The sequence below is a fragment of the Quercus robur genome, chromosome 10 (genome assembly GCF_932294415.1).
Source record: "Quercus robur chromosome 10, dhQueRobu3.1, whole genome shotgun sequence".
NCBI lineage: Eukaryota > Viridiplantae > Streptophyta > Magnoliopsida > Fagales > Fagaceae > Quercus > Quercus robur.
This window is the reverse complement of record NC_065543.1, coordinates 16,538,866-16,554,991: the sequence shown is the minus strand read 5'-3', so window position 1 is coordinate 16,554,991 and position 16,126 is coordinate 16,538,866. Positions and strand designations below refer to the sequence as shown.

Sequence of the window (16,126 nt, the reverse complement as noted above, 5' to 3'; positions counted from 1 at the left end):
TTTTTTTGTTATTCTGAATCAGATAACAGTTTCTTCCTCTGTATTTCTTTTCGATCATCAGAAGTTTCTCCTTTTATGTTTCCATCAATGGTAGTAAAAAACAAATCCATGTTGAAAATATAACAGATTTGTTTGAGCATCTGCTCATGGATTTTGTATCTTTTACGCAAGAGGATGAGTATTTATTTCTATTCAGATAGAATCACGTTGAGGTTGAGGTTATATCTTTTGATTCCATAGAAGTAAGTGAATTACCTACGAATGAAAGCTCTGGTTTTTTGGAGCCCATCAATCCCGGCATCACTCGCACCAATTTCATAAAATGGATAGGGTTCCTCTTCATTGGCTCAAACCTTTTTCAATGATGATTCGAACAACAATCTGTATCCACCATCAAAGAAGACAAGAAAATCTTGATTGAACTTTGAAGAAATGCATTTTAAAAAACAAAAGCAAAATTTGAATATCTAAGGATATGGTATAGAACCAAAACATAAAAAAACGAGAAAGAAATGGGGCCATATGGTCAGCTGCAGAGACACCATAGGCCACAGAGCCCACGCGCCACCATTGCCTCAGTGTTTGGCTGACCCGAGACTACCTTAGCCTCTACACTCTTGTTTTGCTAAGTCACGCGCCGTCTAGTGCCATCATAGGTGGTAGATCAGACGTGGGTTTTGAGGTTGAGAGAGTAAGAGAGTATAAATTAGAGATAGGTGTTGTTTTGGCTCGGATTTAAAGGGGTCGAGATGTGGAACCACCGTCTGTGGTGGTGATGAGGATCAGAGATAGTGGAAGCTTGGGCTTCAGCCATGGGAGCTTCAGAGGTTAAAGACAGAGCTCGGGTTTAGAGTGAGAGAGAGGGCTCGGTGCGATTTATTGTGGTGGCATTGATGTTCAAAGTGGGAGCTTGAAGGGTCGGCCATGAAGATTCTAGAGAGTGAGGTGGACGGCTAAGGTTTAGAAAGGTTAAACCCCAATTTGTTTTAAGGCTTAGCATTCGACCCAGGCCTCCACACTTTTATTTTGAACCCACATGCTCATCAAACTTTCAGCCCACTTTGGTTTTAAACCTATACCTTGTTTTAAACATATTCAGCCCACCTTTTAAATAAAAGGCTCCATGGATGTTTTCTTTTCTTTAATAAAATGCCATCTTTTCTTTATTTGCTATTATGTATTTTTGTTACATTCTTTTTAATCCCTTTTCCCATATTTACATATTCACATATTTTCGCTATGTTTGCATTTTAATTCATTTCATCTTGTTTGCATCTAATTTGTTGTTTCCCATATTTGCATATTAATTCATAAATTCTCAGAATCATGTTTTAATACCAAAATTCCCAAAAATCATGTTTTAATACCAAAATTCCCAAAAATCATGTTTTAATCCCAAAAATTCCCAAAATCATATTTTGACCCCGGTCTTCCTCAAAAATTGCTTTTTGACCCGGAACTTTTCAATATTCATATTTTGACCCCTGTTTTTTCCATAAAATTACATCTTGACCCCAAGTCTTTCCAAAATTGCAATAAAACCCTCAATCATTTCAAAAATCACAAAGAGGCTCCTGAACCCTTTGGAAGTTGTTTGAAGGCATTCAAACAACTTCCAAGGTCTTTTAATTATCTTTAAATCCACACTTTTTCCTTACCTTCATTTAGAATAATTGATTTGCACCTTGTGTGATGTTTGCATGCCATGTCTAGGTTTACATACTCACGTGCTTGCTTCCATGCTTCTAACCTCATCTATGCTTAGATCTACATGATCACATACTTGATATCATGTCTATGGTTATGCCTTACTTAGATCTACATGTTTGTATGCATGTTCTATGCTCTTATGCCTATGTCTATGCCTTCATATGCTTGTATGCTCAGATTTGTGATCTTCTATGCTTTTATGCTTACATCCACATGCTTAGACCTACATGCTTGTTTCCTTGCTTCTATGTTCTCTACATGTTTTATGCTATTTTCCATGTGCTTGTGCGCTCCATGCCATGTTCGTGTGCCTAGACTTAGGTTATGTTTATCATGCCATGTGCTATTGTAGCCCTTTTGTTCCTTTTGTCACATCTTCTTGTGTTTTGGCCTATCGGTTCAGACCTGATCTAGACCCTATGATCTTTGTCGTCGTCCATACACCTTGGCCCATATCAAAGAGTTTGGATCACCCCTATTTGCATGTCTATGCTTGCTTGCTTCTGTGCTTTATGTTTGTGTTAGCCTCTCTAGTTTTAGGCTTTGCCATGCTTGACGCCCTCCGCGGGCTTGATCTTGTTTGGTTACACCCGACGCCAGTGAGGCCTTGTTCGGATGTAACCATTTAGGAGGCATCTCCGAATGTAGGGTTGCTTCTTGTGTGCCCTTCCCTTTTCTGCTCCGTGCAATGATATGCTTGTTTGTGCCACTCGTTGGCTTTATGTGCATCCTTACACACTTGCTTATATTTCCATGCATGAGTCTTGCTTGCTAGTGTGTCATTCATACTTCAACACAATGAAGCTATGGACACCCAATTCAAACCTACATTTGTCCCTCACGGACACCTCCTTTTGTTTGCTTTCTTTCTTGTTTTCCCTTTCGCTTGTTTGTTTGCTTTCTTGCTTGTTTACTTGCATCCTTGTTTCTATGCTTGCCATGTCTATCACATTTGTCTGCTTTATGCCTCTTCCATATGCTCTTTGCGCCTTTTTCTTTCCATTGCTTGTCTATTGGTTTATTGTCTTTGCCTTTGCATGTACACACATGGAGCGAGGGCGCATAGAGCTAGGGCACGGTTTCCCAAGCACAAGCAAAAGGGGCAAGGATGCAAGCATGTGGATTTGAGCCAAGCGGCTACAGTCAATAGGTTTAGGGTTTAGCTTTTCCCTTTGGTTATGTACTCTTCTAAACCCCTTCCTTCCTCCCCCCTTTCTCCCCTAGATGGTTTGTATTAGGTATATCATGTTGTGTACTATTCGTCCTCATCTTTAGAGTAGGCGACCCCAGTTTACTTTCCTGCACCTATATTTTGGGTCATGCTCTAAGGATGCAGGCATTTACTTTACTGCTCTGTGTGCTCGCATTGTGTATGATGTATGTGAATATATATATATATATATATATACCTACTTACCCCTTTCTGATATGATTGTCATAGCCCGTGTTACCTAAGGCAAGCGATGCCTAATTTCCACCACGAAAGTAAGGTGACTTGTCGCCAGATTTTCACCATAGAAATCTGGCACTTTGCTCAAATGCCTTAGGAAAGTATAGATTGGGACCACACCCATTTAAAAGACAAACCTCAAAGCCCCCATGTATGCAAAGCCCCGAAAGCCAATATCGAAATCATGTTTTTACTGCCAATTTTCAAAAATTAAGGCTTTATTAAAACAAAAGACTGTCCTTAGATAGGCGTTGTAGGGTGCCTAACACCTTCCTCACACGTAACTAAACTTCCGGACCTAAGAATCAAGATTTTTTGCCATCCATATTAGATCAGGAAAAATGCCTTTTTTTTTATCGGTAATAAAATCAAATAGAAATAGGTAGACCTACCTTCCTCTATCAAGAGAGAGAGAGAGAGAGAGAGCACCCGAAACTCCTTGCGAAGCACACCATCACCATTATCGAGAGGGACCCTCCAATGGGGCCCCGCGTGCGCAGGAGCTGTTGCATGATGGGTGGTTGAACGAGGGCCCACGACGGTGGCGACGGTTTTTTCCGCTTCCATCCTAATCAAGGCCAAGCATCGACAATCCTTATTCTTGGATTGGTCCCTGCCTTTGTTGTAGTGAGTTTGAAATTCTTGTATAAAAGAGTTCACTCCTAATTTTTATTGTGTGGATGTTGCAACCATGGCCATCAAGTACCGCGAGGAGTCATTTGATGAGTCTTTCAGTGATTGCTCTTCTGAATTTAAGACTGTTGTGAAATTTTAAAATACTCACAAGTGTATGAACCGTACCGAAGTATAGTTGGACAAGAACGAGGTCGAACCCACAGGGACTTGTATGAACGTAGGAAAATTAATTAAACCTTAACCAAATTCATCCTAATCTAGTTTAATAAAAATTGGTTGTTTGCAATCAAATAAACTAAGCAAATAATAAAATTAAACCAATAGTTAAACTAAGCAAAATATATAAAGTAATAAAAAGATGTAAACAATCAAGAGAAAGGAATTAAAGTTTTGGAATCCACCTTGTAAGTCATATTAGCATATATTTATGATCATTAATTTTTTCCAACTCACTACATGATAATCTAGAAATCAATCTTGCTATCATGGAAAATATCATCATTTAAACCCTTATTTTAAAAATCAAAAGCATGTTCTTCTTCGCTTCTTAAGTATAAAATCAAATCATCAATTGTATCTGTAGCCAAACAAATCACAAGATATATCTCATTCTAAAAATCAAATCATAAATTGTATCCATTGACAGACAAATCACAAGCGATATCCAATTTTATAATCAAGAATTAATAAACAAAGCATTCAATTAATTAAGACAAATCCTAAATCATGAGAAAAACATGATTGAACTCATATTTAGAATCCCATCTTAGTCAATTAATATGAAGCAAGAACAATTTAAATCATTAAAAAACGATTATTGTGGGAAAAATCAAATTACATAAATATTACTGATAATCCTTAACAGGGTTTCATCCTCAACCCTAATTATAAATTTAGATACTCATAGTAATTGAAAGAAAACATAAAAATAAAATACTAAACACTAAACTAGACAAATAAAATAAAACTAACTGTCATGGAAGAAAACCAAAGAAGTAGCCGCACTCTCTATGTACAGCCCCCAGCTCTAGCACTAGCCTCAGCCCCCTGAATTTTGCCCTAAAGAGTCTTTAAATAGGTCAAGGAATCCTATTACAAGTTGAATTCCCATTTGAAGAAAATTCCAGATTTTTAGGCTTCACTTAACCGACGGTTTTGGCCCATTTAATGTCAGAATTTGGACTTTTGGTAAACTAAAAAGTTGTAGCCCTTTAAGTTAACGTTCCAGCCCAACTTGAATCATCTCGATTGGACATCTAAGCCGAAAGTTATGCCAAAAATACTAACTGATGTGCAGTCTGAAATCGTAATCCGAATTGGACTTGAATTTGGTGCAAATTTCCTTTGATTCCTTACTCCAATTGGACTTAAATTTAATTGGGTTGGTCTTTTAATGAATTCATGCCTGGCTGGATGTAACTTGGCTTGAATCAATTGGCCTAGCCCCACTTTGCATGTAAAGCCCTTGTTACCTACAACGCAAAGATAATATATAATCAGTCACAAAATAACATAAAAGTAAGGCTAAAAATGTAGGCATGTGAGTACTTTATTGTATATATTTCATGCACATCAAATACTACATGGATTTATTTAAAGGATAATAGGTCATTCCTTATCATTTTTCCAGAACTTTAGAGCACTAGCATTGGGGGTGTAAAAACCCCTCGGTTGCTATTTTAGCCACCAAACTCATAAAATCATGCTCCAGCCAGGTTGTTATACCTAAAAAAATTTACAACCTAGCTACAGTCAGTTCGTACATTGCACTAGCAATGGGTGATGTAAAAAAATACCTATTTTACATTCTCAAACACTACTTTATCTATTTTACCAACTCATCTAACAATACACTCAATATCTCAGTTTTTATTTTTACATTCAACCCAGTAAAATAATATAAATTATTTTATTAGCACATTCTCTCTCTTCTCTCCCATCTCTCTCTTTCATCTCTTTTGTACTTTCATATAAAATAGGCAATAAATTCAACCAACCGACTAACATAATTACTTAGTTTGGGACAAAAAATCTATTAGCCTGTTTGCCAATTTCTTCAGTTATGGCATGTAAGAATTTGGCTTTGGCTTATCCCTTTCTTGCTTTGCATAAAATGTTATATATTAGTTTTTTTTTTTTTTTTTTTGGGTAGAAAGAAGAGATGTTTTATTTGATTAAGTAGTAGTTACAAAAGTTGGTCCATTAGTCATTTTTGGACAGAGTCTAGCGTTAAAGGTCAAGGATGTTAAGGAACACTCTCTAGGAGTGCTTTTTTCCTTTTCTTTTTTTTCCAAAAGATCCCATATGTAGGGATTATTTACAAAAGTAGGACATTGTGCATATTCCACTAGGCTGCTTCTTTCCATTACTTCTCTCTTGCCCAGGTCATCTGCAATGTTGTTAGCTTTATGAAAGATGTGATGTGGTAGGACGGTCCCCGCTCAGCTTAGTAGGGCCCTGCAATCACAAATTAATAGAGCTATAGCTAGAGCCATAATCTCATTTGATGTTAACCAACATATCACAATTTTAGAATCAATTTACAGGTCTATAAATTTGTATCCAAGTTCCCAGTCAATTAATAAACCTTGTCTAATTGCCCATAATTCTTGTAGCATTAGTTGTGACAAAACCTTGTCCAGATTCTTCCACTCTAGAATAAAAACATGAATTGTTTTCATGTGTGTATATATATATATATATATATAATGCGGGGTAGGGAATTATGCGTTTCCAAATGCACAGATGACAGAACAAGAAACCATATAAAAAGTAATCATCACAATTGGAACATCTGGATAAGATTTTCCATTTTGTTAGGACATTACAATAATAATCTCATAGGTAAGCCAGCGGTTTCTCTTCCAACGTTTGAATGTCAAAGTATATATTAAGAAGTGGAAATGTATAAGATCATAGATGATTGTGAGAGTCATTCTTGTCTCTTGAACTTTTAGCTTTGATTAAGAGGTAAAGAACGAAATGAAATCCAGTCAAGTTGTAGATTTAAATTTTGCTCAGTGGAACAAGAAAAAAAAAAAAAAAAGAACTCATTCACCAAGAATTTCTAGGATACAGTGATTTAAAAATAGAATGTAGAAGTAGATTAGTTAGTTCAACTTATAAAATTTTTTGTTATCAAATAAAAGATTTGTGGTTTGAATCCCGTTTATACTAAAAATCAATTAGTGTCTTGGCTTGATGATATAAAGTAATCATCATGGAACGGATTTTATATGTTGAAATTTTATTATATTATAAAAATAAAAATAAAAAGCATAGAAAGTGGAAATTACCAATGTTCTGTCATTAGAGGGTTTTAATTAAAATTTATGTCATTTCTGTCTAAACATTGGCTTTTGATATGCAACGCTTTGGCCTTTTTTTTTTTTTTTGGAAAATCCAAGCAGGCTTCATTAGAAAACAACGTTACAGAATACAATTCAAAGCATTATTCTTGATCACATTCACAAATTATTCAGGTAAGGACATTTCATTGACAAACTCCTGCCACCTATTATTAAGATCCCATTTGGCTAAGCAATGAGCTGCTCTTGATTAATTTTTCAGTACAATTACGTACGAGAAATTTATACTTCCAACTCCCCCAAAAAAACATGCTTTCCAATAACGTGAAGATGCAAACAATCAATAGTAAGGGTTAATCATGTCATTTTATGAAACACAATTAGTAAACCCTCGTAGCACGTTGGAGTTATAGGTAGGAGTAGGAGGACCCTAGGAATTGGATGAAAACAAGAGGCAATGGGCCAGTGGCCCCCAGTGGTCCTCTAATTTGTGGCTGAAATTACACTAACACTTTTGTGGCCCCCCAAAACATCTGAACCTTGAAAACTTTGCAATTAATATGCTTTTCTATTTCACCCTTTGGTCCATTGTCTCGATAATATAATGTTTTTAACGCTTTTGGTTTCATATGTCACTATTTGCTCACCTACCGATGCATTATGGTGTCCAAAAAAAAATTTTTAAATCACTAGATAATTTCATTGAGAATAACTCAATAGCTGTGTTATCTTTAATTTATATTGTTATATGATAAGTTAATTCTTGTTACACATTTTTTACGCATTTTTTTGCGTTTTCAAAATATGAAATTATAAAATTATAAAGTCGCATTTTCAATAATAATTTCATATTTTTATCTTTAAAAAAAAAAATTTCAACTTACATGATATTGAATATCTCATACACACATTATATATATATATGTAATTATCACGTTTTATATTATAAGCCACCTCAATCAACCTTACACCTCACTCTTGGCATTTACGTGATGTACCTTTCAAGTCACATATATATCGTCCGGCTAAAGAAATTACCACCTCTAATTGCAAGTGCCCCCACACACCAACTATTGCCAAAAAAGTAAAATCTTAATTTGTGGTTGCAAATTTTCTCTGGTAAAGTAACATCTTTATTTGTGGTTGCAAATGGTTACCAAGAATATGATGACATGGTATGAATCTCTTTTGTGGATGAGAAGAGGAGAGAAGATCTTATTTGGCATCCATTTCTTGTGGCTTTTCAATGCTCATTTGTCCTCTATTTTGTTTTTACTGCATTTCATTTTTTTTGTTTTCTAAATATTTTTCTCTTACAAATTACAATGGTGCTGATTTTTGTCCTAAAGTGTTATTTTTATTATTTTATGTGATATATGTAGCACCCGTGAACTATCTTCTGTGTGGTCAATCAAGGCCCTTCGTGAACCCCACTTGGCATTTGCCACCACCTGCCCCACCAACGAACAACTCATTTCCTACACATCTGTAACCCGTGAACCCATTTTCAATTTTTTCTCTCACCAGTCATTCAACTTAGGTATCAAATGCTTATCTCGAATTGCTTCACTTGCTGAATGGTTTAAGTAATATACATGATATTACTTATTGTTGTGATGTAGTGTAAGGTTGATGAGTCTATACTGAAAACCCCATTTTTGAATTAAGAAAAAAAAAAAAAGTATCAAATGCTTACCAAAGGTAATCTGAGGCTTGATTTGATGGGAAATCTGTTTTAGAACTCCTAACTGTTGTCTCAGAGTCTCAGTCTGGCTCAGTTTTCTAATTGGATAGAGTTCTTATAAGAAATTGCCGGTTTGTTTAATACTTCTTCTCTAGCAAGGAAATGATTTGGAACATTGTAATAGTTTATTTAGCTGTAGCCTTCTCTAGGGATTTGGATGTAGGTAATAGTTTTAATCTTTAACTTTTAAGGATTTGCAGAGCTCATTATTAGTGGATTTCCCATGAGAATGCGTTTGCTGTGATCCTTTACCATTTTGCTAGAATTGCAAATGATTCCTTGAATCTTGATAATGTGGTGGTCGTACAAATCAAAATCTTTTTGTCCTAGTTTTGGTGCTCTAATAGCTTGATAATTTATTTAGTGAGTTGTATTTTGGGCAATTCTTGACATAACTCTCGAAGAGAAACTATTTAGTATTATTAGAGAAGAGTAGTATAGACTGTATAGCACTCATTTTTCTTATATAATAGTGAGTTGTATTGTTAGGAACCCGGTGGTTCCTAATGGAGATTGATGAGAATTATAGGGGAATGGATGGGGATTGTAGGGAAATTGACTTAATTCGAGGTAGTCACCCTCCATAGAGAAAGAGAGAGATTAAGAGAGAGAAATGCACTAACAAATTGGTTTATTCTTCATTCATTCCTCATATTGGATTACAATCATGTATTTATAGGAGACAAGCTCTAATCTCATTGGTCCACATGGCCTTATCCTATTGGTTCTATTATTCCCCATGTGCATTAATAATTCCAACATGTGCTAAATGTGATTAACATGCTTGGAATTGTAACTAACTAACTAACTAGGTTCTATTATTCCCCATGTGCATTAATAATTCCAACATGTGCTAAATGTGATTAACATGCTTGGAATTGTAATTAACTAAATCTCAATACAACAATTATTATCCATATGCTTATAGCATTCCTAACATTTCCCTCCCCTTGAAAACACCTTGCCCACAAGGTGTTGTTGTGAAATAGCATCTTCATCAAAGGAGATCTTCCAATGGACCAATACCGTAGTGACATTTTGATCACCATATTCATGCATTTTTCTTTGACAAGCGGTTCGGTGCACATGAAGGTTTCTTCTTTCAAACTTTGCTCAAATTCTTGAGCCTTCAATGGTTCTTCAATCTTCAAGGTCTCATTGGTTTTTTGAACCTTGAAATGTTCTAGTATCCTCAAGACCTCATTTGATTCTAGAACCATTAGAATTCTTGGAGCTTGTATCTTGGATTCTTGGATCACCGACACTTGGATTGCCAATTCTTGAATCATAGACTCTTGAATGGAAGCCTCCATTGGTGCATCAAGAATGGGTTCTTGGAGGATCATCATCACCTTCTTTGTCGATTCTTTCGACTGAACTTCAAGGGCAACATGTACATGTATATCATCATCCACTTTGACACAAAAATCAACATCTCGGCTTGCAACAACAGTAGTAGATTCTGGGAACTTGATTTGTTCTTCGAGTTTCATTGAATCAAGAGATTGTAACTCCTCTTCCGTCGTGTTCTCGAAACCCTCTTGCAATCTTGAGAGCTCCTCCTTCATGGCCATGTTAGATTCATCCAAGGCCTTCATCTTCTTTGAAATCTCCTTGGATTCTTCTAAGGCTTTGTTCAACAATTCTTGTATTTTTTTCAAAATTTTTCTTTCATCACAATTGCTTGTCACTGGATCAACGACTCTGATACCATTTGTTAGGAACCCGGTGGTTCCTAATGGAGATTGATGAGAATTATAGGGGAATGGATGGGGATTGTAGGGAAATTGACTTAATTCGAGGTAGTCACCCTCCATAGAGAAAGAGAGAGATTAAGAGAGAGAAATGCACTAACAAATTGGTTTATTCTTCATTCATTCCTCATATTGGATTACAATCATGTATTTATAGGAGACTAGCTCTAATCTCATTGGTCCACATGGCCTTATCCTATTGGTTCTATTATTCCCCATGTGCATTAATAATTCCAACATGTGCTAAATGTGATTAACATGCTTGGAATTGTAACTAACTAACTAACTAGGTTCTATTATTCCCCATGTGCATTAATAATTCCAACATGTGCTAAATGTGATTAACATGCTTGGAATTGTAATTAAGTAAATCTCAATACAACAATTATTATCCATATGCTTATAGCATTCCTAACATGTATTAATAAATTGAATGGTAAGATTTATTATTCATTTGAAATAATAGAGTAATCACATTGTTGTATTCTAAGACTAAGACTATGAGTATCTAATAATTTTCTTATTTCAATTTTTTTTATTCTCTCTCTAAATTAAAACATAGGGAAATGTTAATGAATAATCTAAGGGTATTGATTTAATAACTATTTTTATAAACATTTGTATAGGTAAATAATAAAGCAATTAATTTTTTTTTGTAAGCTGGTTATATTTCCAATGAAAGTGGTGTTAAAATTTTTTTAATATGATTTATTAAGAATTGTTCTAAGGACACCCATTAACATTACCCTAAAACATATAGATGACAGAGGTTAGAATATATTGAAGATTTAACAATAATGAATAAACCTCACGCGCATTCAAGATGACCTTAGGGACTTCTTGTTTGAAATTTATATATATTTTGGGCATCGAAAACCGAGCATCACATTGCATGAAGAAAGGATGTGAAGCTTTACCTACAACTAGAACGGTGCATTTTTTAGTATTTAATTTTATTATTTTATATATTGAAAGAGGGGATTTAATATGAACATTTACATTAAAAATACTAGGATGTGCTACAATACTCTTAGCATAATGATGCCTAATTAATTGGTTCTAGAACCTCACAAACCTTCTTTTGTCACTAAGGATTCTCTAAATCACAAGGAAAAAAAATATTATGCAGGATCCTAGCAAGAGAGAGAAAATAAATTATTTACTGATTGTTTAGTGATTATATATCTAGAATAGTTGAATTAGAATTTAATGTTTACATTAACATGTGATGGGTTCTTGTGAATTTCAAATTTTTACTCTTTGGAGAAATTTGGATCCATGGCATTGGCCATTTGAAATTGAATGACAACTCCGAATTCATATAAAATACAGTATACGATATTATCTAAATCTCTAAAGTCCAAATACGTGTTATGTTAATAGTTGGTTTGTTGTAAGAATCCAATTGACCCTAAAAATATATTTTTAATCAATCTTGTAAAGTATTATTTTTGGAACTTAAAATTTCCAAAGTCTCATCCAACAGTTTATGCACAATATCTTAGGAACCCAACAAGAATATCTAAATTGGGAAGAAGAGTACAAGATTATACGGAAATTACCTTCTTCTTCTTCATCTTCTTCTTCTTTTTTAATTTTTTTTTAATATAAATAGAATAAAAACTCGTTCTGTAACATGTATAAAAACATAACATTTATGCCATCATTAGTCATTCTACACATTAGCCTTATATATATTAGGATTGACTAAGAGAGGAATTAATAATACATTTCCCTACAAATAAATACTTATGCAAGTTGCATGATGATTTACAATTAAAATATGAATTAATTAACAGATAATTAACACTGGATTCCATTCCTTGTTCCTTGGGAATGGGTTGTCTTTGGTTAAATAGCACACTGGTTTGTCCTCATTCACTGATCATGTGCTGAAATTCATGTTCTGTACAGTTGTAAACTTGTGTTAATTAATCTTAACCTTCTTCTTTATTCCAAAAATGGAATAGAGAAAGGCTTAATTTCTTGTAATCTGAATAAAGAGACGACAAAAAAAGTGAGTCAAAGTATCATATAGTATGTGAATGAAATCAAGTTTTAAACAAATTGAACTTGATTTGTTTGAGCATCAACCAATTCAAATAAGCCATTTTGGTTGTTGTGGTGGCAATTCAAACTGACATTAACACAAAAAAAAAAAAAAAAATGGATTATCGATCTCTATTCTTTAACCCCTAAAACTGTAGGCATTTGCTATATTCATTAATGTAGTTTGACATTTTTAGTACTTGTCCTAAGGCCACCAACTGTATTACTAATACTGCTTAATTATTATAAATAAATAAAAAAAAACTTTTTAATTGTGTTTTTTTTTTTTACTCCTTCAGATGAATGTAGTTTAGTACTGCACTGAAAGATGCAACAACAAAGAAATAATAATCTCGAACAGTATATTAATTGAAGACAAAATGTAATGCAATAAATTAAGGATTATTCTTTTCATTTTTTTCTTCTTCAATCTCTTAAATAGTTCTAGTTGTATCTACATTTTGCTAACAAATCCTAACACCCTATTCCAATTTAAGAATGGGACCACTGAAAGGTATATCATGGTGCCACTTCTACAATCAATGGGAAGCACATTTTTCTGTTCTATTGCTTATCTCTACTTTGAAATTTTCTAAGACTCGAATCTATCTCTTTTTTCTCTCTCATGAAAACAAGTATGTAATATCAAGCATCAAACAAGTAAGCAGCATGTAAACTCTTGCTATTTAGCATGCAAGCAAAAGAGTATAGCAAGTACCCCACCCCCTTTGTTTGTGTGTGTGTGGCCCTACAGCTGTTCAACACTCATTGCTCAAGGCCTGAACCTCTCCAAAGGGGGCATGCACCAAGACCCTAATGGATCTTGATGAAAGATATCTTGTCATTTTTGCTTTCTAGACCTTTCCAGTAGTCCAAAAACTAAGTGACTTATCCCATCCCTCTCTTTTTTCTAAATCCAGACAGTAATATTAGGCCAAACGCCAAGCTATGCAAGACAGTGAAGCTTCCCAAAATTCTATTTTTCTCATTGTAGAAAATACCAAGAATGCATCAACTTTAGTTTCAATGAACCAACAAAAGTTTGGTTGAAGTGTGTTCAAGTTCAACATTGTGTAATGTCAAATTGACAATGCGAATTGCTGCTAGTCTAGCCCACTGTAATTGTATCAGACACTCAAAACTGATGACTCCCTCTTTCCTACTCATCTCTCTCTCACACGAGAGCAAGCACACACACTTAAGGAGATTTGATTTTAGTATTCTATTTAATTGAAACATGGTTGGCAATTAAGATTTATTTAATCTTCTAATACTGTTTGATTCTCAGCAATACGTAGTGCCTCCTCTTAAATTACAGTTACACACCACAATAAAGAATCTTCCACAACTCATCTTTTGTGAGACAACAATTATTAAACTTTAGAAAACTATGGTCGTCCTACTTCACCACCATAGCCTTATATTAGGTTAGGATTGTCCTTATTATAAAGGAATCCAGATGGGCCTCAATGAAAAAACAGCAGTCATTAATCTTTCAAGGACATTGACACCATTTACATAGACTTCAATACATTTTCTTCAATCATCAAGTTGCGTTAGTCATGTCTATGATAATATATTGGTTACAAAGATGGCTATGACTGGAGAATGTACTTGAGAAGTCAGTTATATATATATATATATATATATATATGTATATTGAAACGTGGTTTACCTGGTTGGACCATATCCTAAAATTAAAATTTGCAACACTGATCTCGATTGGATCTATGGCGCCAGAATCAAACATGTTTGCAAAATAATAATAATAACCATATAATAATTCAAAACTATCAGTATAACAATCGGAAAAGGGTCCTAATCCTAAATAAGTTTTTCTGTGGAAGTGAACTGAAAGAAAAAGCAGAAATGCATCTCTTGTTTCTTTTCCAACAGTTGCAAACTAGAAATATCTTGCTGCATTTATTTAATATTTAATAATTAAAGCATAACATTTTTTGTTGTTACACTCTTATTGAACTACATTAGCATCCTATTTTAGTCCACTTAGATTTTGTCCATTTTATTTATTTCAGTTTACTTCAGTTTAGTTTGGTCCATTGTGGTCCACTTCGGACTAGTTTGATCCACTTCGGTCCACTTTGGACCATTATCGGTCCATTTCAAACCAATTCGCGCCATTTGTCCATTTTAGACCACTTTGATGATGCTTTGGGAGACAAGTTTGTATAGAAAGATGAGTTGTTTCATTGACAATTATGACACATTTTCAGCATAATGTTAATAGGTTCTTGAAAAAATTACATTTTTCTTATATTATTAAAGTCTTGTAATTTTTTTTTGGTAATATAAGTGATGATATTTAATTATAAATGCTTCATTTTTAGGCTATTTAAGATATATACAGGATGAATCATTTGAAAGGAGCATAAGAAACAAATTCTAACCACACATTACATTATTTATAAAATAAAATATGTCAACCTTATATAATAATTGAATGTAAAATGCATTATATTTCTTTGAAAAAAAGACTTTATTAAATTTAAAACACTTTCAAATACCAAATATAGATAGCTTAATTTAGAAATTTTAATATATTGTATGAACTATACTTTGTTAGAAACTAATCACATCATTTTAAAAAGGATTTGGGACTAACACTTATAAGTATTGTTATCTATTTTCATTTTTCACTTAACAAAAAAAAAATCATGAAATTTTTTCACACATCTCGCAGGTACATGACTGTGACTAGTATTGCTTAATAGTTAATACAAAGAAAATTGGACAACTTGTTCAATGACCAAGAACTTGTAAAAGTTGTATGTATCCATACTAATTGGCCTGAGCCTATTTTCCAAGGATGTCAATACTGTACCAGAGGCCGTACCAATTTGACCACCGGTACGATATATTTCAGATACCGATTAATACAGGTATACCGTTTCGGGTTTACCGCTATTTTTTATATTTATAAATAAATAAATAAATAAATATATATATATATATATATGTATGTATGTATGTATGTTTCTGTGTATATATATATATATTATAATAAATATAAAAGTTTACCATAAAATATTTCCTCAATTCAGAACTAATTATTCATGGTTTTAGACTTTAGTATCAATTAAAAGGGAAAAATAAAATAGAAAGCTTAAAAGTTACCATTGCATACTAAGAAAACAAATAATACTAATAAGTTAATGCAAATAAGTTACCATTCTGTCCTAACAAAAATTCAAAAATTACAAAACCTAAAAAAAAAAAAAAAAAAAAAACTTTTTTCTGTACCAGCCGGTATTGCCCAAAATTGGCCAGTACAGCCGGTATTTTTTCCGATACGAAACAGGGGGGTCGAGCGTACCGAATTACTGGCCGGTACGGTATATTCCGGCCGTACCGGCCGATACAGTACGGAATCGACAACCTTGCTATTTTCCCTGCCTGCCGTTTTGCCTTTGCTCCATACGCATAGAGGAAAATGTTGGAAAAATAGCAATAATCT

The 16,126-nt window shown here is 33.9% G+C and overlaps 1 pseudogene; it reads left to right on the top strand.

Annotated features, from left to right (window-relative positions):
• LOC126703897 (histone deacetylase 14, chloroplastic-like) overlaps nt 1-16,126 on the top strand; it is a 60,113-nt pseudogene that overhangs the window by 3,859 nt on the left and 40,128 nt on the right.